We start from the raw sequence: 25,607 nt of genomic DNA on the forward strand, positions 1-25,607 counted from the left end.
GCCAGTAACAAGATTGAACAAGGTATCGGTATACCGACGATCGACTCTCGGGCAAGTACAATACCGCCAGACAAAGGGAATTGTATATGGGATCGATTGAGTCCTTGACATCGTGGTTCATCCAATGAGATCATCGTGGAACATGTGGGAGCCAACATGGGTATCCAGATCCCGCTGTTGGTTATTGACCGGACAATGTCTCGGTCATGTCTGCATGGTTCCCGAACCCGTAGGGTCTACACACTTAAGGTTCGATGACGCTAGGGTTATAAAGGAAGTTTGTATGTGGTTACCGAATGTTGTTCGGAGTCCCGGATGAGATCTCGGACGTCACGAGGAGTTCCGGAATGGTCCAGAGGTAAAGATTTATATATGGAAAGCTATTGTTCGGGTTCCGGAAAAAGTTCGGGTTTTTTCGGTATTGTACCGGGAAGCTTCCAGAAGGTTCCGGAGGATTCCGGAGGGGTCCAGAGGTCCGGAAATTGTTCCACCACGTCCAATACAGCAGCATGGGCTGTAAGGGGGTGCCCTAGCCTTAATGGGCCAGGGGCACCAGCCCCCCCAAGGCCCATGCGCATGGGAGAGGAGAAACCCTAAGGGGGAGGGCCTCCACTTGACTTGGGAGGCACTCCTCCCCCCTTGGCCGCCGCCCCCTCCTCAGATTGGATCTGAGGGGGCCGGCCCCCTCTCCCTTGCCCCTATATATATGTGGGGGTGGGAGGGCAGCCACACCCAAGTTCTGGCGCAGCCCTCCCCCTCTCCCAAGTTCTCCTCTTCTCCCACGGTGCTTGGCGAAGCCCTGCAGGATTGCCACGCTCCTCCACCACCACCACGCCGTTGTGCTGCTGCTGGATGGAGTCTTCCCCAACCTCTCCCTCTCTCCTTGCTGGATCAAGGCATGGGAGACGTCACCGGGCTGTACGTGTGTCGAACGCGGAGGCGCCGTCCGTTCGGCACTAGGATCTCCGGTGATTTGGATCATGACGAGTACGACTCCTTCAACCCCGTTCTCTTGAACGCTTCCGCTTAGCGATCTACAAGGGTATGTAGATGCACTCTCCTTCCCCTCATTGCTGGTTTCTCCATAGATAGATCTTGGTGACAGGTAAGAAAATTTTGAATTTCTGCTACGTTCCCCAACAGTGAGGCCTCCGCGGCATCACATCCGGCCACGGGAGGCAGGAGCATGCGACACGACCGGCGCTGCTTTGGGCGGCTGGAGCGCGAAGACCAGAGGTTGAAGAAGCACTACAACCGTTGGATGGACATCGTACGGTCACTGGAGCTAGAATCGTTCATATTGTCTAAGTTGACAAAGCCCTCCATCCCCGTAAACTTAGTACGCCCACAAGTCAGCCTCCCACCAAGGTGAGTCCCAGCTAGTAGGGGGAGTATTCATTTTTTGGCGTAATAAGGAGGCATTTCCGGTGGGTCCGAGCTGACAGTGGGGGGAACATTTTTTTCATAAATTACATAGGCCATTCCAGTGGGTGCCAGCTATCAGGTGGAGGAATCATTATTTTGTGCGTAATAAGGAGGCATTTCCCTGTGTGGCCCCTACTGTCAGCCTCTTCCGATGGCTGTTGTTTGTTGACCATGTTGACCTCGCCGCGCCGAGAGCACAAACGCGGTGGACGAGGGCGAGGCCCAGGAAGAGAACCACCTGGAGCCGGCAAAGCCACCGTAGCGGATGCCCATGCTGATGGGAGAATGAGCGCTGGCTGGTCGGCTGCGGGGTGAGGCTGACGTCGCCGGAAAATAACAGGATGTGTGGGTGGTTAGAGGGATGGCCTGGCGGCAGCACAGCCCGCCACGGGAGGAGGGAGCAGGCAGTCCCGCCGACGCTGGTTTGGGCGGCTGGAGCAGGAAGATCAGATATTGAAGAAACTCGGCGGCCGTTGGATGGACATCCAACAGTCACTGCCGTGTGTTGACTAAGTTGACAAAGCCTTGCATACGTGTGAAAAAAAATTAGGACAGCGTCATCGTGAACCTAGTAGGCCGAGAAGTCAGCCTCCAAATCTGTGGAAAACAGCATATAGCCCATTAGCCATTATTTTCAATAATTTACAGCCCATTTGCTAATTCTTAAGGATATTTGAAGCCCATATTCTTTTTATTAGCATTACAGACCATATATTCTGGGCACTGCTAAAATATTCAATGAAATTTTGCATATTTCGGTGGGGTACGAACTCTTTTAATCACGAAATTTCGAGTCACGTTAAAAATAATTTTCAAAAAATTATATCAAAATAAAATTCAAAAAACAATTCTCCACAAAAAAATGAATGAAATTTAGAATCTTAACTAGCAAGATGCCCTTTCGTTGAACGAAACATGAAGATGCATTTGTATGAGTAGTTTATCTTGTGGGAGAAAAGATGATATTTTAATGTAATTGCCAGTTGGCTTTGGTTTCTATAAGAGTACAGAGTAGAGAAATCCTGAAAAAAATGATATTTTAATGCAATTACCGGTTGGCTTTGGTTTAAAAATTTACAGCCCATTTCTTACAACTTATAGCCCGTTTTCTGGGGAAGCCCATTTCTTACTACTTACATCCCTCCTCGTCTTCAAAGATTTGTAGCCTAGCAGGGCTGAGAAAAGCAAGTATGCCTTGGTTTTGGTATTCTCCAAAAAAAAAGAAATGGGCTAGCCAATTTCAGAAAGAACAAATATATCAACCGGGCTCGTCATGTGCTTAATAAAAGCTTAAGTGGGGGCTAGACAGGCCACAGCCCCCGCACACCGCGCAGTTGAGCTCCGTCTCTGAAACTAAAAAACTACTCTGTCTAAAAAAAACTAAAAAACTACTAGGCAAGCTGCTGGGTCCCTGGTGTTATTCTCTCGTTGTGTAATTTTCTCGTTTATTGACTACATTGACAATGGTGTGGGACCTAGTTGTCAAACAATTAGGAGGAAGTATTTTTTTGGCTTGTAATAACGAGGCACCTACTTGCGAAATGCAATGACCCTGGTGAGTCCCTACTGTCAGCCTCTCCACGTACAGTCATCTCCTGATTCCTCTTGGTTGTTGACCATGTTGACAATGCCAGACGGCGGCGGGCACAGTGAGTGAACCAAGGCGGAGAACGACCGCAAGGCCTCGGACGGGAACGAACAGCAGCCATGGAAAATGCGGTAGTGTTGTGGTAGGTGGAGGGGAGTACGAGGGCAACAACATGCAAGTCAAGCATACAAATGGTACAAAAAGCCCAAGGATTAATTGTTCATCAAATTTTTAGACAAAACCCAGATTGAACATGACAGTAGCATCTAACCCAACCACTCTTTTTTGCAGTCACAAACAAATGGATCGGTCTGATCCATAAAATCAACATCCTGTGCAAAAAATTTATTTCAGGATGTCTACAACTTATTGTAAATAGAAGCCGAGCACGTTTAGAAGCCCATTTGTCCACCTGAAACTTCTTTTTTTGCCGTTCAACATGTTCGTCCATGAGAAATCTCTTGTTGTAAAAATTAAGCCTCATGGACAATAGTAACCTCGCAATCAACAGGAAGAATGTGACAAAGCTTATGTTTGCCTCGTTGGATGCATATCGTCCCGTCATTATTGTCCTCAAACGAATGTCATGAGAACTGAGAAAATCCTTGTGCTTATTACGCCAGCGATTGGTTATATGTTTTTCTCCATGTGGTTCTGCCTAAGTAGACATGAAGATTGAAAATAGTTAAGGTCTGAAAAAACAGTATGTCAAAAGAACGACAGCTGAACAGTTAATTATAGTACAATATATACGGGCTTTCAATGTGCATGAAATCATCACCTCTATGTATAAATTCTCCAGAGATCGTAAGCATCGCAGCAAGCCAATAATTATGTCCAGATCAAAACTATACATTCTGATATATATATATATATATATATATATATGATCTTGATAGAATCCAGCAACATTAATAGGCTATGAATGGGCGAACTCTTTATTGAGCCTATAACATAATATTAGTACCCAAACTGTACTCCAAGATGATATAAAACCTATGCGCACAAATGAAAAATGCATCATATGATTACAAATGTGTAGATGATAATATACGATACCTGAAAAAGTGAGGAGCCAAACACCAACTCCTTGTGATTATTAAACGGGCCACTAATTACACCCAAGGTCTCCAGTTTGGGCGCAGAGACGAAAGCTATTTCTAAAGGTGTATAACAATTATGAAGGAGAAACCTTTCAAGTGAAGGGGCATCTTCAATGATGAGTTGCTGTCCTTTAAAACAAATTCCAATGCTTTTAAGGTAAGGCGACTTTATTTGCAGACAACTGATACCGATTTCTATTCCCAAAACAATCAGCAAGCGCTCTAGGGCAGGGCAACTGGAGTGGATGATGCTGTGTAGTGAGGTCTCCGACAGATAAACCACCACAAGCGAAAGTTTTTTTAGCAGTGGTAGTCGAAGCATTTGTACCAGATCGTCTGGTAGATGGCACCGGGCTAAGGTGGCGGTGTGGAGAGAGGAGGAAAACCGCGAGATGGACAACGACGGTGTGGGCACGAATTCTTGGTATGTTTGTGGTATGAAACTATCATGGTAATGGTAGAACCCAAACTGCTAGAGTTTTCAGAATTCAGGGGATGTCAGCCAAGCGTCCACCTTGTCGGGTATGGACAGCAGGTAGCTTGTCGGGATGCAAGGGCATTGAACGGGGCCCTGCTGGTGAGAAGAGACGATGGCTCTGAGGAGATCAAATTCAGGAAGGACAGATATCTGATGACAGTCAAGATTGAGGGGCGCGGTGCGCCATAGAGGCGCCACCGAGTTGAGAGGACTTGTGTGTGGAAGCAATCCTTGGTGGGGAGAAGCGAGATGATCTCCTCAAGGATGACGCCCGGGAGATCGCTGATGCGGTCCACTGGAGATTCTATCGGTTCCTCAGATCTGGGTGGGGAGGCTCGCCGCTTCTCCCCGCGCTACCGGGTGCGGGATCTACAACCGGCATCGCCGCTGGCGGGAGCCTCATCTTCTTGGCGCTGGGGCCAGCCGACTCCATTTTCCTTGTGGGCGTCGCTCCGAGCTCACTGGTTTGAGCAGAGTAGCCAGAGGCGAGCCTAGTGGCAGTGCGAGTGGGGAAGGAGGGCTGGGGATTTCTATAGGAGTGGAAGAAGAGGAGCAGGCGTTTTCTGTACGAGTGAGGAAGAAGGTGAGTGGGGTTTCCGGACGGGTGAGGAAGATTGGGGAACGGGGGGAATTGGGGGGGGGGAGATGGAAGCGGGAGAGCAAGCTGTTCGTGTTTATAAGGCCCTCTGCACCAATTACTCGCTTTTTCCCAAGAACGGCTCTCTTCTTTTGCGTTGATGCATTGGAGCTGGTGCATGGACTTGGCTGCAGGATGCATGTGCCCACCGGCCATTGCATGCGCCTGGTTTGTTACTAGGCCTATTTAATAGGTTGGTTATGGAGTAAATTAAGGAGATTTATTTTCTCTGTGTGCATCCACCAAATTAGAGGATGCGGTACTGGATGCAGACACTCACATTAAACTAACATTCAGAAGAACAAAAGTTCAGCATGTCTATGCATCTCAATGATTCACCATACTATAACCAATACAAAGTTGTGAGAAGGGGTGGAAATAAAGAAAACCGATCGATGCTTCTCTGAGCAAAGGGCCTCCCTGCGCACGCATTAATTTCCTGGGCATGCTTGTTTCTTCTCAATGTTGCGAGCACTTTGAGTATGTTGGCAACTCCACAGCTAGCTAGCTGCCTCATCTTGCAATTGATGCTGACACATTTGCAGCATACACATGAGGCAATACAGATGACTCAACATGGGTCCATATTGTGCAGTTCCTCTGAAATCATATTCATTGTCCTGAATCTGAAAAGATAGGAAAACAGTATCTATACTTAAACGGTGTTGCAAAACAGTAGCACATATCAATAGCTCGGCATGACAAAACACGATCATCTGGACGAAGGGGATACTGACCTGCCTGAGGAAGATTATATATAATTTCATAAGTCCTTGGTTGATTTCCACCTTTGCCTGCACTGCTTGTTTGCTCCTCCACACATGACAGGATCGTTCCGCACTGCATTCAGCAAGTCAACGTACGAATAAGCTAATTTCATCTTGCGGTGGTCATTGTACCTAGTTACGAATGTAGGAATACCTGGAGCACCATGAGGTTAGCTGACAGCAGGTAGATGCAGCCATATAAATTTTGTGCGGTGCTACCAAAATTGAGGTTTGTATCCCTTCCCGTTATGAGAATTCTTCTTGAAGTTGGTAGAATGTGACGGCTTGTTCTTTGCATCAAACTTGCCTTTCCCCTGAGATTTGTTCTTGTTGTTTTGGGGCTGGTTGGGCTGGAAGTTCTTCTCGTGTACCATGTGGGCACTAGAAGCTCCCTCAGCGACCCGAGCACGTGTGTCTTTTGCTCTCGCCTTCTCCTCAAAATCAAGAGTGCTAATGAGATCCAAAACAGAAAACTCATGTCTCTTGTTTTTCAGAGAAGTAGCAAAATCGTTCCACGAAGGTGGAAGCTTGGCAATGATGGTCCCAGCAACAAATTTGTCCGGCAACACACACTTAAAGTACTCAAGTTCCTTAGAGAGTGACTGTATCTCATGAGTCTGCTGAACAACAGAGCGCTCATCAGTCATCTTGTAGTCACAGAATTGCTCCATGACGTACAACTCGTTGCCAGCGCCCGAGGGCCCAAACGTGGCCTCGAGCGCAGCCCACATGTCTTTGCCGCTGTCAAACGACATATATGAATCCACAATGGAATCGTCAAGAACACTCAGCATGGCGGCTTTGAAGAGGGTATCCATGTTCTGAAAAGCTTCCTGCTGTGTAGGATTAAGATCGCCCTCAGGCTTACCCTTAGTGGCGTCATAGCAGTACATGATCTGAAACCAATATACTGCTCTTGTGCCCCACCTTTTATATTGCACCCCCTTAAAAGTAGGCGGCTTCAAAAGCGCAGCAAAACCACTCAGAGTAAATTGCCTGTAATCATGTTTTTGGATTGGATTGTTGAATATATGAGCAATTTAGTATGAGATTTAATCTGAATCAGCAGTAAATAGATCATGACAACAATTGCAAACATCAAAGTAATCATGCGGACTAAACCAGGAGGATAGAATCACATACTGTACAGTGGTAGCAGAACCGATGTGGTTGATGTTGTCACTCATGTCATTGATGAAGAGGTTACCGAGGTCGGGGAAGAAGTCTATCGTTGAGGAAGTCGTCACTGGCAGCAGTCACAGGAGTGTGCTCCCCAAAAACCTGATCGCCCATCTCCCATATAGGATCACGAAAGGTGGGGTTCAGAGGACTGTTGTCCTTTCTCTCGGTGCACGCCAGAAGGAGGGCTGGAGAAGAATTGCGTGGCGGCGCTAAGATCTGGAATGGTGCAAAACCATATGATACAGCGCCGGCTAGGGTAGAGCATGTCAGGTCGGTCGTGCGAGTATAAGTAGGCCTTTGGTCCCCAAACCCCACGTCCAAGTCAATAATAGCTCAAAAAAAGTCAATAATAGCCGCACCAAGGTTTGTCTCAAATAAAACGGAGTAATTAAGGCGTCCATTAGTCCCTTTAGTATAAATACTATATCATTAATAATGGCCCCACCTTTTGTCTCACAAAGTATGTTGGAGTACAACCGGCTACACGTTAACAACCCGCTTCGCTTCTCTCTCCTCTTCTCTCTCCTTCAACTAAGACTAGCCATAGTGGGAGTAACTTAGGTAGTAACTTAAGACATCCCAAGACAATTTTGCTTATGTGGCAAGTATTTAATGAGGAAAGAGGTGCTTGTGGTAACATAATATGTTACTGTAACATAGAGCTTCCCGAGGAAAAATGAGTCTATGCGATAATAAATTAAGCAATCTATGATACTACTACTTCCCGAGGCAAAATGTTACTTTGCACTATGGAGGTAATAACTTACACTAGTGTCATATGCATGACACTAGTCTAAGTTACTCCCCACTGACCAGCCTAAGCACAAATACTATATTTAAATCCTTATAGCCTGCTTATGTCATCTAATTATAGTACTTGCTCTAAAGTTACTCTCCACTGTGTAGTTTGAAATGTCGGGCATGCAGCGGGCAGTGCCCTTGGTCGGCGCGCCGCTTCAACGGCGGATGCAGTGAGAGGTCACGTCGCCCTGACTTGCCATCAATGTGGAGCGGCGGGCTCAGCTGGCGCCGGGCGGGAAGCGCGCACGGGAGGGGGAGGGGTTTTTGTTAGGCCAAGAAGGTGAGAAGCCAACTTGAGATCGGTCCGGACGGGGAAATATCATGTGCTCCCATACTCTGCATATGACACTAGTCTATGTTACTACTCCCTCCTTTACGGTTTATAGAGATGTTTAGAGTAACATAGTAATATGTTACAGTATAAGTTACTCCCCACTATGACCAGCCTTGGCCTCTCCAAGTGCTCCACCACGTAGGCATAGAATATGATGTGGCACCAATAAACTAAGCACCTGTGCATTGAAGACTTGAGTTACTAAGCCATTTAATGCACTTAGCACCTCATCTAAAGAGCATGGTAAATAGTATAGCCAGCTACTGGCTATAAGCCAGTGCCATGTCATCTACAACCCATCTTATAGTTAACATGTACAATAGTAGATCAAAAGAGTGTGGCCCACCTTTCATTCTCACAAAGTGCCTAGGAGCACGTGCTAGAGCTGGCTCTTCACGAAGAGCCCGCTTACCCTTCTCTCTCCTCTTCTCTTTCCTCCAACTAAGAGTAGTTTATTCCTTATAGCCCAATGACTCAGCTCTATTGTACTTGCTCTAAGCACATCTAAGCACTTACTAGCAACCCCTTGACCGTGGACCTTGACGGTGTACGTCACCTTGTGTCTCATAATTTTCCTCGTCATCATCCGAGTCCTAGAAGATCTCACCCACATCATCATTAGCATGCAGCCGCCTTGATAGACAACGTGCGCAGAAGGAGTAGAGGCGACTGGGGACGCACCACCACCACGTCGTGGGCACTCCGTATGTGCTCGTGTGCATGCAGCGTGTGTGTTTTTTTTCATCGGTGCTAGCTCTAAGGCCGAGGCTGCGGTCGTCTTCGTCTCCGACTAGTAGTTGAGCAACGATGGCAAAGAGGTGCTGCAAGAGATGCGTATGCGCCGTTGCGTGCGAGCTTCGCCATAGCACGACGAACCGGATGTTGCCGCGGATGGCGCACCCCTCGATGCAGTCGAGTGTGTGCGCATGCATGTGTTATTCACGTGCATTCTGCGGACGAGCGTGTGTGCATGCACGTCTTGTGTACGTGCGTTGTGTGCTCCATGCTGTGCTCGTATGTGCATGAGTTGGATCGGATGGAGTTAGTGCGTTGGCTTGTGTACATGCGTGGCTGCATGCGTCCTGTACATGCGTGGATTGTTGCGTGGTTATCAATAATTCAATATAAACTACTCGCTCCGTTCCTAAATATAAGTCTTTCTAGCCATTTCAAATAGACTACAACATACGGATGTATGTAGACATATTTTAGAGTGTAGATTCACTCATTTTGTTTCGTATGTAGTCCCTTCTTGAAATCTCTAAAAAGACTTATATTTCGGAATGGAGGGAGTATAAAACATCTTCAACTTAGCATCCTGATGTACCGTTTCTAGTGGTTAGCGAAAAGTTCATGTTCTTTTATTTGTTTATAGGTGGGCAGGCGGCAAAAATCAGGGAAAAACGCGCAAGGTTCCTTGCAGACGCTCCACCGCGAGGTTCCTTGCTCCTTCTTGGTCGTCGGGAATCTATGCTCTTCAACTCTTTTCTTTTACGTGAGCTTTTTTCATCCTTTTCCCAACACGCGAGACATCTAGCATAAAGGTGCACGTGTCATGCAGGAAAATGGAGATAATCAGATAAGCAGTGCGTAAGTGAGTCGTGCGGGGGAAAAGCGGGGGAAAACCCTTTTTCCTAAGTGAGTCATGCACTTCAATGGCACCTATGCAATATTTTTTCTCCTCGATGGCACGTGAATAGTGCACGTACTCAACGACGGACCATGGGATGGTAGCAATGACATGACATGGTCAGCCCTTTTTTGGAGAGAGTACGTACTACTAGTAAATAACTTTGATGTGTCCCATCAACTCGCAGAACGACGAGAAGCTTGATTACGCCTTCTCCCTCGCCAACGCATGCGCGGTGTCTTACAGCATGAGGTGAAACTTTTGCTTACAAGCGGTGGACGTGCAACAGTTCATTTGGTGTCAGATTTCCAGAAGCACTACTGTAGAACCATCGACTTCCGGAAGAGGTGAAGAGCCAAGCTCAAGGTCACCTACTAACCTTAGGCTAGGCATAGTGGGAGTAACATAAGTAGGGGTACCTCTTTTTTTATTCTAGAAACAACCACACGCGAATATCAAGGAGCTGGTTACGTAGAATAAATTTCCCGGATTCCGTGCTCAGCCCTCCTCTATCTCTCTTCTCAGCCAGCCAGCGGACGCACGGAGCCCATCGTCTGTTTTCTGACATGCGGTCCCACATGTCAGTGAAAACACAAGAGGACCCACTGAACCTGCACATCTTTCACCTCGACGTGCTGGTGATGAAAAACAAATCCAATAAAGATCTTCGGTGGCTGCTTTTGGAGTTACTCAAGAGTAGTAAGATTCTATTTACAGTTTAACCCAAGATGCACATCATGTGGCTTCAACTACCACTCTATTTTCTTTCATGACACGACCTGGATGCTGGATGTCCCACGTGTCGGCAAAAGGAGGAAGAACCCGACCAAATCTTCGGTTGTGCTCTCGGATTAGACTAGTTGTGCTAACTTAAAAAATTTATTGTGTACTCCCTCCGTTCCAAAATACTTGACTTCCATTTGTCCAAAAATGGATGTACCTATATACCAAAACATGTCTAGATACATATATATTTTGACAAATAGAAGGCATGTATTGCACAACGGAGGGAATAGAATAGATGCAAGTCTTGGTATTGGGAAGAAGAGTACATCCATATATTGATAGAGCGCAATTTAGTAGATGTTCTAGCACTTTTAGCTAGCACAGAGGCTAGAGATGAGACTAGTGCACATGTTGATACTCCTACTAGAATAGAGGCTAGACATGAGACTAGATGCGAGGAAGCAACGTCTACTTCTTTACACTCGAAGAAGAAAGAAGCACGCAAGATCGAGCCTCCGCAGATCAACAATGAATGCATCGAGAAGGCTCTAATCCAACTTACAGGAGTAGTAAAATGTATTCTTGTGGTTCTTGTTTTCTTTGCTCTTGCTTGTCTAGTCAAAATTATTGTTGGAGTTCGTGCAAAAAGGAGGTCTGTTTGGGGTCATGCGTTGGAGTTGGCCTTACAAGTGGGACCATAGTTGAGGAAACCGACTATCGGCAAACCCCCACCTCGCCCGCCACGCGATGGCTGAAGTTAGAGAAACGACAAGGTTGAAGAGATTGCTCTAGCCTGGACAACAAGAAATAATATGGTGTCATATGGATGTCATGGTGGTGGCGTGTGCCATACTCCTGGACGTGAATGCTTGTTCTCGCCCATGCCACCCTACTACTCCTACTACTTACTATATAGTACTAGTATCTAGGATTCGAGGTGATGGTTACGTACAGCGAACACATTAACATAATGCTACAGTAAAATGTAACATCCCAAATTTTCAATTTGGAATGTTATACATTAGATCATCAATGCATATCATATTTTTTCTTTGTTTTGGTTTGATCCTAGAAATTCTAAGCAACACAAGGACCCTCGGAGAGAGTTGGGGATTTCGTTATTTTCATATTTGAGTTTTCTCAAATTTTGAAAATAGGAACATTTGATTTTATTTATTTTATCTTCAATTATTTCAATTATAAAAATATGAGAGAGGGAATAAAATGACTTTCCCAAAATAAAGAAATATTGAGGATTTAATAAAAAAATCAAATAAGGTTTATTTTGGAGTTTTTGCTATTTTATTTGAATTTAGGAAAAATTGCACGTTTTTCAAAACTGCATTTTAGGGCCAAGAAAATGTTCATCTTCTTCTAAATATTTTATTTAGACAATGAAAATTTATTTTGGTATTTTTCTGTTTGGGGAAATGGTTTAAAAAAACCGCGTGCGCCCGCATCCGACTGGGCCGAAGGACCAGCCGAGCCGGCCCATCGCCGTCGCCGTCTCCCGCGCGGAGTCCGCGCCGCCGCCGCCTCCCGCGTGGTGTCCGCGCCGCCGCCGCCACCAAGGCCGAGTCCGGCCGGGACTCCACCCCAAGTCGCCCCCCTTATAGGCCGCTTCCCCCCTCTCACCTCGACCTGAGCAGCCGAGCCACCCCGCCGCCGAGCCGCCTCGCCGCCGGAGCCCCTCGCCGCCGCCGCCCTCGTTCCACCCCGCCGGAGCCGTCGCCTCCCGCCGCAGCCCCGCCACCCCGCCGTCCCACCGGAACCCTGCCGGAGCTCCGCCGGAGCCAAGCCAAGGTAGCCGCCCCGCCGCCCGATTTTTTTGAAGAAAACCACTTTGGTTTTTTTAAGAAAAACCCTAGATTCGTTTTTTTAGATCGGTTTTTTAGGGTTTATTTTACCTAGCGAGCGTTCGCCCGTTCTTTCATTTTAACGAACGTTTTCGCTGTTTAGTTTCAGTTAACGAACGTCCGTTCGTTAATCTGTTCATCAGTTTTTCTCTTTATCGGATTATTCCGCGATTATTCCGATCGTGATTTCTGATCCGATTTTCGTTTTAGTTTTTCTTTTCGCTCGTTTATCGGAATCAGGCGATTCAAGTGCCTAGAGTTTCATCTCGAAACCCTCTTTCTGTTTAATCAACTCAAACAAGTTGTTGCTTCTGTAAAACTTGACTTGGGTCCAGATTAGTAAACGAAGCTCATTTCTTTCGCTGTTTGATTTTTGTTGCTTTGTTCGATTTGATTCTTTTTGCCAACCGGAGTTCTTAAGTTGAACTTTCTGGTTAGATCTCTTATTGGAGTTTTACCTGTGCATTAGATGTGTACTTATTGTATGCTTGTTTGTTTGTTTGTTTGCGATAGAGTACCCGGATTGCGCGGCTTGCTACTTCGAATCCCTAGGTTTCACGGATCATCAGCAAGGCAAGTAACACTTTCACCATACCTCTTTACTACCCAGTTTTATGCATTAGATTAATCCTCAATCAATTGCATGATTAGGATCTGATTAATATGTGGGTTTTGGGAAATAGATGAGGTAGTACCTATTACCTGTTTTATTATCAAACCCTTGGGAGCTACTTCTACGTTTGCTTATTATGCCATGCTATGCTAGTAGACGTGGATTGGGTGAGTGATATTTTCCATGAGAGATGTGAGATTGTTAATTAATGGTTTATTTTAAGGTGGCAACTTGAATACACATCTGGGTGGATTGAGGCACCTGGGTATTCCAGGATTGCCTGTTTTTTTATGGACCGCCACCCAGGCTCAAAGGGATCATAAGATTATTCATGCTAGAAACTTCCGTGTGAAGCCACATGCTATTATGGGCTCTAGCATAGTTGATTAAGACGTGCAAACTCTTACAGTGGTGGACTAGCAGATGTAGGGGATGTAAGGTTGGTACGGTCTACCCAATCGTAGGGTGCTAGCGCTTCTGAAAGACTATGTCTCGGTCATCCGTTTCTCAAACACCATGTAGTGCGAGAAAACCAACGGAGGGGATTGAGTCTTGTGGGGAAAAGTGCGCAACCTATGCAGAGTGTACAAACTAATCATGATTAGCCGTGTCCCCGGTTATGGACATTTTTGAGTATCTAGTACTTGGATTATCATGTGAATCTCATCATGTTACTTTAATTAATGATGTTGGGTTTTTAATGATGATACTTAATTGGGATTGAGAATGCTGTCAACCATTCTCAATGTTTAACAACTACCATGATAGTTAAATAAAATTTATTCTTTTGTAGTAGGGAAAAATTGGCTTTATGCAAAACTATAGCCATAGAGCTTTCCACCAGCCATATTATGCATGTAGTATAGCTATATCATTTCATTACTCTCTATGTGCTACATTGCCAGCATATTCCATGTGCTGACCCGTTTTCGGGCTGCAACGTTCATGTTGCAGACTTTTCATATGATGAGTAAGATGGCTTAGGATTGTGGTCCTATACTCAGTGATGTCATTGGAGTTGATGGACTCACTTATCTTCCAAGCCTTCCGCTGTTATCATTATTAGATGGCCTTAAGCCATATTTTTTGTAATAAGCTCTCTTTTGAGACATTCGATGTAATAAGTGTGTGATTGCCACACTGTTATAAATCCTTCAAGTACTGTGCGTGTCAGCATTACTGATCCAGGGATGACACTGATGCACAGAGATCCGACTGTTTGAGGTCTGGTCGCTACAAGATGGTATCAGAGCACACGCTGACTCTAGGACACAACCACTAAGCTAAGCCCTAGATCACTACTCTCTCTTTTCATTTCTGACTCCTCATCTTTTCTACTCTCTTTTAGGATGGCGGATGCAAGGAACAAGTTCATGCAACCGGATGCAGATACACCCTTTGGACGACACCTGAAGGAAGTCACCCAGTACCTGAGCATCGGAGTACCTAGCTTCACCGGGACCTACAACGCCACTTTACCTGAAGAGGAGCGCTGGATGATTCAAGTTCAAGTTCCAAGAAGGACGTTCATGCCCGTCACTGAGCCCATAGAGTTTTCCTTTGATGCACCAACCTGGAGTCTAGGAAAGAGCATGGCAACCCACATCACAATGGGAAGTATTGGAGAAGTTTACCACAAGGAGCTTAAGGATACTATCTACCAGATTTGTGTGCGCCGAGATGAACAATGGGAGATGATCAGCACCAGGAAGGATAGATCAATTGCAGCTTTCATCCAGGAGTTAAACCAGCACATTCGACGCCAGGAGAACCAGATGTGTGTAGGCATGATGGATCTGAAGAATGCCATGACCAAGATCACGGAACTGGAGGAAGAACTCAAGTCTACACGCGATGGATATGAGGAGGACATAGCAACACTCATGGAGGAGAGCGATGACTTGAAGAATAAGCTAAAAGTATTCATGGGATTTCCCGCAACTGGAGAAGAGGATGAAGATTGCACTTGTCTGGAGAACTACATCATCATCGACGACACCGACTCAGACCCAGACGATAGCGATGATGACTATGTTGATGAAGCTGGAGCAGATATCATGGTGTCTTCAACAGGGCAGTTTTTCTAGTTGACCACCATAACAGTAGTACCATTTCCCCCCATATATCTAGTATAGTCTGAGCACTTTTGTAACGATAGATAGACCGTTGTATGCCCTTGCTTGATTGGATGAAGTGTTTGATTGCTTTTGTCTCATGTGCATATGGGTAGTGTTTCCCTCTAGACCTCATTCTATTCTACTCATCTTTTCTAAACCGTCAGATGCCTCCGAGACATGACAACGGATTTGCTTTCCCACTGGAGCTCACTCAGTTGATCTAGCAGCAGAATGCCTTGATGTTGTTGCTAGTCCAGAATCAGAATCAGGGGAACAACAACAACAACCCATCCCCACCACCACCTGTTGATCACTTAACCCGTTTTCTTAGGCTGAATCTGTCGGTGTTTTCCAATAGCACCGAGCTGCTTGTTGCAGATGATTGGCTTCACAAGACAGCCAGAGAGTTGACCACTGCAGGGTTCATAGATGCGGAGAAGGTGCGATTTTCCGCACATCAGCTTGATGGACCCTCAACATCATGGTGGGAGAATTTCACAACCACATATCCAGTAGACACTATCACATGGGATCAATTTTTGCAGGCTTTCCATACTACCCATATTTCAGCAGGAGCTATGGCCATGAAGAAGCGTGAGTTTCGCAACTTACACCAAGGAGGACGGACAGTTGGCTAGTATGTGGATGACTTCAGTAAGCTAGCATGTTATGCCCCAGATGACGTTGCTACGAATGCAGCTAAGCAAGAGAAGTTTCTGGAAGGACTGAATGATGAGCTGAGCATGCACTTGATGGTAGCAAGTTTCAACAACTACCAGGAGTTGGTAGATCGTGCTCTTATGATTGAAGGGAAGCAACAACATTCTTGAGACCCGCAACAGGAAGTATGGACAAGGAAAGTACAATTCTGGAGCTCAGCAGAAGCCACGTTTTACCCCGAAGTCAGGAGGACATTTTTAGCATACCCATGGAGGAGGTAGTTCGCATAATCATAACAGCCCCAAGAATGGGAATGGAGGAAGCAACGACCAGAACCGTACCAACCCATCAACCCCAGCTAAGAAAGATTTGAGCCAAGTCACTTGCTTTAAGTGTCAGAAGACTGGACATTACGCCAATGAAGGCCAGAACAAAAATGGCAATGGAAGCTCGGGGAAGAAGCCGAACCCTTTCAATAGGGGACAGGTGAACCACGTTAACGTGGAGGAGATTGAAGCTCAGCCAGATGCAGTAATAGGTAAGTTTTTTGGTTAAGTCATTTACTGCACTCGTTCTTTTTGATACTGGTGCATCGCATTCATATATCTCAAGGGGATTTGTGGATAAGTATAAACTGCCAACCCAAGCCCTTAGGTCACCCATGTTAGTAACCTCGCCTGGAGCAGAGTATATGGCTAGCCTATGGTGTGATCAGTTACCATTAAGGATTGGTAACTACGTGTTTCCCTCGGACCTAATAGTATTGGAATCGCAAGGGTTGGATGTGATATTAGGCATCGATTGGTTATCGAAGTATGGAGGGAACATTGAATTTGCCAGTAAGACGATTTTGCTTAACACCCCAGAAGGAAGAAGGATCAAGTATGTATCCCGGTATGAGCCGAGGAGGACGGAAGTAAATTCGTTAACAGGAGTTGTGCAGGAAGAAGTACCACTGGTGAAGGATTTTCCTAACGTTTTTCCAGAGGAGTTGCCGGGCATGCCACCGGATAGAGACATTGAGTTTTTGATTGAGCTTTTGCCAGGCACAGGGCCAATATCTAAGAGACCATACAGAATGCCCGCAAAGGATCTAGAGGAGATTAAAAAGCAGATTAAGGAGTTACTGGATAAAGGATATATTCGCCCAAGTTCTTCGCCTTGGGGATCACCAGTACTTCTAGTGGAGAAGAAGGACGGATCATTATGGATGGTTGTTGATTATCGAGGATTGAATGCATTAACAATCAAGAACAAGTACCCACTGCCGATGATCAATGATCTGTTTGACCGATTGCAAGGAGCTAAGGTATTTTCCAAGATCGATTTGCGATCAGGATACCATCAGTTGAAGATTCGAGAGAAGGATATACCTAAGACTTGTTTTACCACCAGGTATGTGTTGTACGAGTACACCGTTATGTCATTTCACTACTAGGAAAAGGCCTACTAATGGCGCACTGGTTTTGCCTACTAATGGCGCACTACCAGTGCGCCATTAGTAGCACGCCACTAGTATTTTTTACTAATGGCGCACCACTGGTGCGCCATTAGTATCTGGTATACTAATGGCGCACCAAGCAGTGCACCATTAGTATGTAACACCATGCGCCATTAGTATGCCTCCCGAGGGGCCATATGTAACCATGTGCTTTGTCATACTAATGGCGCACTCTGCCTTGATGCGCCATTAGTATCCTTTGGCATACTAATGGCGCACTCTGCCTTGATGCGCCATTAGTATGAATATTTGGTTTTTTTCTTTTTGCTTTTGTGATTTTTGTACAGGTTGCAAAATATATTATTGGACAGAATATAGACAGCAGCACACAGCAACATCAGATTCATCGAATACAATAGAAGATAGTCTCCGAATACAATTCATCATATTAGTCTCCGAATTCAAAAGACCGAAGAAAGATAAAACATTACAAGTCTCAAGACCGCGAGTATCGAGTTTGTCTTCACATTACAAGTCGATATCGATCATCTAAACTACCATCACATAAAAGAGAGCTGCGGTCATCATGATGAGCATCATCGCGATCAAACTGGTCTTCATCTGGTTCCTCCAACGCTCCCTCCTCTCTCCCGCTAGATAGCGGGCGTATCTAGATTCGGCCTCCGCCCTAGTGGTGTACCGTTTGTAACGGTTACCGCTGAAACGGTGAACCTGTCTCTGACACTCCTCCCAGTCGTCATAGACTTCGGGAACCTTACCCTTGTACACGACATACGACGACATCTCTATGCACAAGCCAAACAACAAACAACAGACAATACATAAGCAATATGTAAGTATGCAACAAAAGGATCGGAAGAGAAAAGCAAGACATTAATAGCACGATTCATGATCCAACTAATAAGTAGCATCGATTACATCTAAGTTGAATGACTGTCCAAACCAAAGAGACATACGAATTCATTAAAGTTTAATTACAACATGAGCCAATCAATGTTTCAGAACTACACATCACTACTTTCGACTCGACTCATCGGACAGGAGCGTGGATGAAGCCATCGTCTGTTGTGATGGTCATGAAATCACGGTCGTTGTCACCCTGCATTGATAGCGTTCCATCTATCTCATTGTTGGATGGTTGATATCTGAGGTAGAACTACCCCGAGGTATGAAGGACATCTTGATGGATGATGTCCGCAAACTCCGACTGGATGCGAAAGAATTCTTGTCTGAGGTCCGCGTCCTGGGTTGCCGACAACCTCGCGGTCCAATCTTTGAGACTATCTGGTAGCAGAAGTTGATGATGGTCCCTTACGATCGCCCGCATGTGATGGAGGGTGTAGTAGGCATCCTTCTGACCGCCAGGCGGCTGCTTGACGCAGCAGAAATTCATATTGTGTGAGAAGGTGTGCTTGCCGTACTTATGAACTGCCCTGGTGAAGGTGCCTCCAGATTTGGCGTAGCCGGGGAGAACATCATCAAGAACTTTATTGACATTTGTGTAGTCTATCTTGGAGTTACCGTTCGGGTCGAAATACGTGGCCATGGAATATTTCGGGCTTAAGAGGATGAGTGTGCAATGTGTGTCACTGCACAGAACACGGAATGTTAGAAAAAAAAGAACAATCAAAATCTAAGAAATCATATGTTACGGGGCGGTTAAGGGATGACTTACTCGGGAAAGTAAGCCACAAGGAAGTTATCCTTATCTGGGTTTGCCAGAATGACGCCTTTGAGGTGTGAACTCGCAACTTGGCGGTCCGCAGCGCTGCTCAAGTGCTTGGCACGCATGTAGAAGGGGTCGACTATCACGATGTCCGGGGTCTTGTCTCTAATGATCCGCATCTCCATACTCAGCGAAAACAGCCGAACGAAGGTGTAGTGCAGCGGATGAAGGTTAAACATAGCAAAGATGTCATCAAACCGCAAGACGATCGTACCCCCGATGTCGCCATCCACAAAGCCCTTGCCCTCTGGCACCTTGTCCACGAAAACCGGGTATGCCACATCCTTCTCTCTGAGACATCGCTTCTCCAAAGAAAGAACACTGTCGTGCAGACTCCGCATAGCACCGGTTGCAGCATTCAGCATATTTGGCGGTAGCATCGCCCTACCCGCCACATGCACCCTCCTCGAGATATCCTTAGGTGAAGGTGGCCCGTCCTGAGCACGGATCGAACTCGGTGCCGGTTGGCTCGCACCGGCGCCCTTGTTAGTCTTTCGCTTCCATCCCTTCTTCTTGATCTCCTGTAATGGGACCGAGTTCTGCTCACAGACCGCCTTCTTGAGCGTGTTGGGGCTGATAATATTTCGCACCTCAGCTGTCTGAGGCTCGGTGAAGGCGGGAGCTGGAGGCGTGTCCTAAGAACTGAACGCCAGACGACGCCTGTTGCAATTGGATTTTTCTGTCGTATCAGCTAGATCGCGGTCGTCTTGGTTGGGTTCTTGAGAAAGAGGCCCGCAGAACTCGTCAGTCTACCCATGTTCGGCAAAGTACTTATCAACTTTGGTAAATGTACCGTCGTCGTTGTCATTGCCGTCTGGATCCTGTGCCATAGGGCTGTCCGGATCCTATGCCATAGGGATGTCCGGCAGGTCCAGTAGCGTTGCGGCGTTCTTGCCATGGCTTGGCGCCGGCACGACTGGTGGTCTTGTCTGTGGGGTGGTGTCCCCCGCCCCCAAACGAATCTGGCTCTTCGGCCAAAGCAGGGGCCAGGTTACGCAGGCGCTGAGGGTCATCTCATCTTCTTCATCGGCCCCAGCCAATCGAATCGGAGGTAACAGCTCGTCGCAGCCTGGCAGCACCCGAACCACTTCAACCCTATACATTGTGGGTGCCATCGGATTACCGTGGAACATGCGGTTGCCCGGTTGAACGATTCTGCCCTTGGCGACATCGACCAACTCGGCGCCCACGAAGTGCAGAAGAGTGCAAGGAACGTCGGCGGCGCCCTGCGAAAACATGTACAGGGCGTCAGGGATGCCCAGTCAAAGGCAAGGAGATGAAGTCATCGGCCGAGAGGCTTACTTGCCGTGATGTCATCGAGCTCGGCTAATGTCGAGGCACCGCCAACGGTGGGCGTGCAACTGACGAAGGGGGCGCTTGCTGGCGAGGTGCCAGCCGGCGTGCACCCGGGTGCATTAAGCTCCAATGCCCGTGCCGCCGCCGGAGACATGAATACCGCCTCCACCGGAGACACCAATGGCGCCGCCACCTGAGACACCAATGGCGTTGCCGCAGACACCAATGGCGCCGCCTGCGCGCTGTGCGAGTTGCTGGCCGTGAAGCTGGGAACCGGGGGAGGCCCCTGTTGGTCGCCCGCAATCCACGTCGTTAGCCCATGAATCAACGTAGGCACCATGGCGTTGAGCTTCGTTCCCAGTTGTTGTTCCACTTGCTCTTGGACAAGATCCGGAATCTGCGCCACTTGTGCCTTGAGTGCTTCAACCTCGCGCGTCTGGCTTTCCGAGCTGGTCTTTTTCTCCTTCCGCACACCAGCGGTATAGTATGACCCCCATTTTGTGGACAAGCCTTTGTCGGCCACACGACCAGCTTACGTCGGCTTAGTGAGCTTATCCTTGTTTTTCATTATGTTCAACGCCCTATTTAAAGGGGTGTCGAAAGGGGAGCTCTGAGATGACCCCGCGCTACTGCTTTCAGTTTCCTGCGGAAGGAACGTGAACCATTTAGAAATATTGGGGATTAATTAGAGTGCAACCATATGGAGCTAATTACGCGGGGGTGTATTCCTTACCAGAACAAGCTCAAGCGCCCTGGTCTTCGGATCCATGCTAAGCTCCTTTGTTATCGGGTCCTCCTTGTACTGGGCCCTGACAAAGTTCCTGGTCTGCTTGTCACCGCTGTATTTCTCGAAGCGGGGCGGTAGGCCTTGCTCGGCACGCTCTACGTCCTCCTTGTCCCATATAGGCTCCGCCACTCTGTAACCGTCGGGACCGAGTTTGTGTTCCCCTAAGTTCAACTCCCGCATTTATTTCCCCCACTGACCATATTCGGAGGTTGCGCTGCTCTCTCACTTGATCTTGAACTCCTTGTAGTCATCTTCGCTGATCGAAGAATATTTCGCCTTGATCTTCTCATAACTATCACCTTTATCAATCATTCTCTTCACCGCGCTTCTCCAAGTAGACAGGGCCATGCTCATCCTCGTGAGGGCGGCACTGTTCACTTTATTCCCTGAGAGGCGTGTGTTTTCAAAATCGACGGGGAACTTGTATCGTTTGTGCAGCTTCGTGAAGAGGAGGTTGCGCAAATTCCCTCGGTCCTTATGCCTAAGGTTCTCGGTGTTGATCGAGAAGGTGCTCCGGAGAATGCACCCAAGCTAAAGCGAGTACCCCTTGACTATATGTTTGGGATCCGTTGGATGCCCGTCGGAGTCCACTTGAGTAAATTCCTCCTTGAGGGTTCTAAGTGCATTCGGGCGCCGGTCCTTCCATTGCTTCTTCAGTTGGCTGCCATCTGTGTGTGCGCCGCCATCATCAGTGGTGGCATCCTCGGCGGCACCATCAGTGGTGTCATCCCCGACGCACTAGGGGTTGTGTAGTCAGGATCGGTGTCTTCCGCGGCGTCCTCATAGCGGTGAGGTTGTTCCTCCCTCTCCTGGGACAGCTCCCAGAATTGCTTGCCGCCCGAACCGCCGGCCTCATCGTTGTTGGCCGTGTTTCGCTCTAAATAGGAAAATAGTTTGGTCAAAAAGTTGGTTATTGTCAAGGAACATGATCATGGTCTCATCATTTAGGGTTTGTCGACACCGAGGCATCCTAAAAGCTAAGCTTTTATCATTTAGGGTTTGTCGACGCCGAGGCACCCTAAAAGCCTAAGCCGAGGCACCCTAGGTTGGGCCTAATCACTTGGCACTAATCACTTGGCTCTATTGCCACCTATGTTGGGTTTATCATCTAGGGTTTATCGATGCTAAGGAGAATTCTAAGTTGGGCCTAATCACTTGGCTCTATTGCCACCTATGGTTTAATGTAGCAAGAATGGCGGGGCAGTTGATCCTACTTAACTAAGTACTAAGATACCCCGGCCCATGCATTAGTCGCAACTACCCCATATGTCCTATTTTTAGCAAAGTCATGCTAAAATTCACGGAAAATTTCAGCATGACCTTTGCTGAACATAGGACATATGGAGTACCCGAATTTGCCGGAACGGAAGTTAATCAACATTCCGGCAAACTCAAGGGCCTCTCGGGGTACCTGCAAATTCATCACGACACGATGGTTGGAGACATGACCTTTGAAAAATGGTCGGAGAGACGATGGTCTTTCTCAATGTGATCAATTGATGGATCAACACATAAAACATGTCCAATAAGTATGATTTGTAGAGTCAACATCAGTATGAATATATATAAAGTTTTTCTTCATCAGCCAGGCCCATGCAAGTAACTGCATCCAGCAACTATTTCTTCTACTCTGTAACTAACTACACTCTGTATTTATAGATTCATTTCAGATGAGATCAGATTGAGCTCCAACTGTAGCTGCAGCTGAGGGATTCATGAGCCATCATGCCAGCCAGCCAGGAAATAAACTTTACTTTCCAAAGGAAATAAAAATACAATGCATACATACATACTTAAGCAGGTAGATAGATAGATAGATAGATAGATAGATGAGCATGTTCAGTTTACAAGAATGAATATAAACAAGCAAAGAATGCATGCATGCATATCAAAAGTTGGCATCTACTGCTACTGCTACTGCTTGCCTCTGCTGCTATTGAATATTTATAATTACCTGAAATTGTTCCTTTCACTACAAGTAAATGCAACTTTTCCATTAATTAAAAATAAATTGTTCCTTCATGATATTCTCTCTTCATCTACCCCTGGGAGTATTTCTAACTTGAAAATCTCTGGTGAACTGCCTGATGATGTACTAGCAGTACAAGCTCTCTTCTTTTCTTACATTTACTTGTTCTGTACCTTTTTCTGTTAACCGATTAAACATGCAGTGGAGTAGTGTATTGCAGTGCATGCAGTGGAGTAGAGCAGAGAATTTGCAAAGATCTATAGTATCACTGGAGTAAATTGCAGTAGTGCAAGTTTTAGTAGACCAGAGAATATCCCTACAGTAGTGCCCTCCAACAGTAGTTCTTGCTTGCAGTAGTTTTAGGGAGTACTGCAATTTTGCAAGTTTAAAGTAAAACATTTCAGTTAATGCAAGTACTCCTCTTGCTCTCTACTTTCTCTCTTCTCTTCTTCAGTTAATTAACTGAATTTTACTGATGTTGTTGTTAACTGAATTTTACTGAAGTTGTTGTCGACTTGCTGTTAATGAACAGTGGCTAAAGATATATAAAACTCCATTGCAAATGTGCCATGTCAATAAAACAACTCTTAGAAGTGAAGAACATGTTCTCCAAAATGAGTAGAAAGGGAGCATGCTGACATCTATACAAGCCAATAATATCAGTACAACTAACTAGCAGTACTTAAACAAGTTAAGCAACTAACTACAGTACTGGCTACTCACTTAAGCTAGAAGCTACAAGTTAAACACATTATAACTTGAGTGTAACTCAGGACAAGTTAAACTTAAGCTAGAAGATACAAGTTGAACACACACCAGGCAGTTTTTATAATATTATCAGAAAAATATCTTCAGTGTAACTCAGGACAAGAAAAATCTCCACTAGAATAGGACTAGCATTTAAGAGTAATTTCCTCCAGTCAAACAAAGTTCAAACAAAAACTGACAACAGTCTTTTGATTAAGAGCCAAGTCACAACACTCTTTGAAGTTCAAACAAAAACTGACAACACTTGTTTGATCTGTCTCCTGCAAGAAAGAGCCAAGTCAGTCTCACCCAACTAGGGAAACATCAGTTAGACCACTAGCAATTGGGAATACACAACTGGGGCTAGGTTTGTGCTCTAGCTAGGCAGTAAAACAGAGCATATAGAGGCATTGCCTGCCTCTGCTACAAGTGGGGATGTGAGCAGGATTATCACAATTAGATCACTAATTTGCTGGAATCTTATTTACAATTTTCTTCAAACTAGTTACCACTCACTAGTACAATGTTTTCTAAACTGGTTCCCATCATCTCCCTTTTTATCATTTTGGTTATGTGAAATTAGTTGTAGTGAGTGGCCAAGCAACCACTAGCAATTTGTGCATAACAATTCCCGATAGTTTTACCTGTAAGCCCCCCTCTTCTGGCAACCTAGTAAAAAAATTATACTACACAGGAAGCATCTATTTCCATCTCTCTGTATAAAGGTTTAGCATTTGGCTGAATTGACTGAACGAGAAATGGGAAAAACTAACAACTCAAACAGCAAATGTCATATATATGTTGGAAATTGCATTGATAACTGATCGGCGTGTTCCATTTGTCAGTGGTATTTAAAAACTAATTCTCTTCGTTTTCTTGGGGAAAAGTTGCTCTTTGCTTAACTACTAGCAAAATCATTGTGCATTGTTTTTTGTAATATTGTATCAGTTGTTTAAATGCTTGTGCCATCATGGCCCTAACTATACCCTAGAATGATGCCACTGCTGTTCGGCGCTACTGTTGGATTGAAATACTACAACCGGAATCAACAGGATTATCGCCGATTTGCTAGACAAACAGAGTGTTTGCGAGAAGGAAGAGGGGAGAGGAGGCGGAGCTCACCGGGGAGGTGCAAGGAGGCCCTACGACAGCTTAGTAGCAACAGAGGTGGCCGGAGTTGAGGAAGACAGCGTCGACCCGAGGAAGAAGAGGTGGAGGGGTCGAGCACCGTCGCGCCCTGGTTCCGCGGCTCGCCGGCCCGGGGTTGAAGAAGATTTTGCCCACCGCCTTGCCTGTCGCCTCGCATGGTGGAGCTCGAGGGCTGGGAATGCGAGGGAGGGGGTGGGTGGGTGCGGTGAAGGCGAGGTAGGGGGTGGATTGGGAGCGGACGGCGATGGGGGGCAGGGCAGGGGCTGACTGGGGGCGGCGACGGAGACGGAGGCGCGGGGGCGGCGGCGGCGTGGGTCAGGGCAGCAGGGGGAAGTGGATCTGGCGAGGAAGAGGGACGAAGGGGATCTGGCGAGAGGGAGGGAATTAGCTAGGGGGGAATCTTACTAATGGCGCACCAGCGATCGGTGCACCATTAGTAATATTTTTTTACATAGCAATGGCGCACCAGGCAGAGGTGCGCCATTAGTAATCTTTTTTCTTATTTTTTGTAGCATGTAATAATTTTTTAGAAAATGAATATGAATATGAAACAG

Source organism: Triticum aestivum, chromosome 3B (assembly GCF_018294505.1).
Source record: "Triticum aestivum cultivar Chinese Spring chromosome 3B, IWGSC CS RefSeq v2.1, whole genome shotgun sequence".
Classification (NCBI taxonomy): Eukaryota; Viridiplantae; Streptophyta; class Magnoliopsida; order Poales; family Poaceae; genus Triticum; species Triticum aestivum.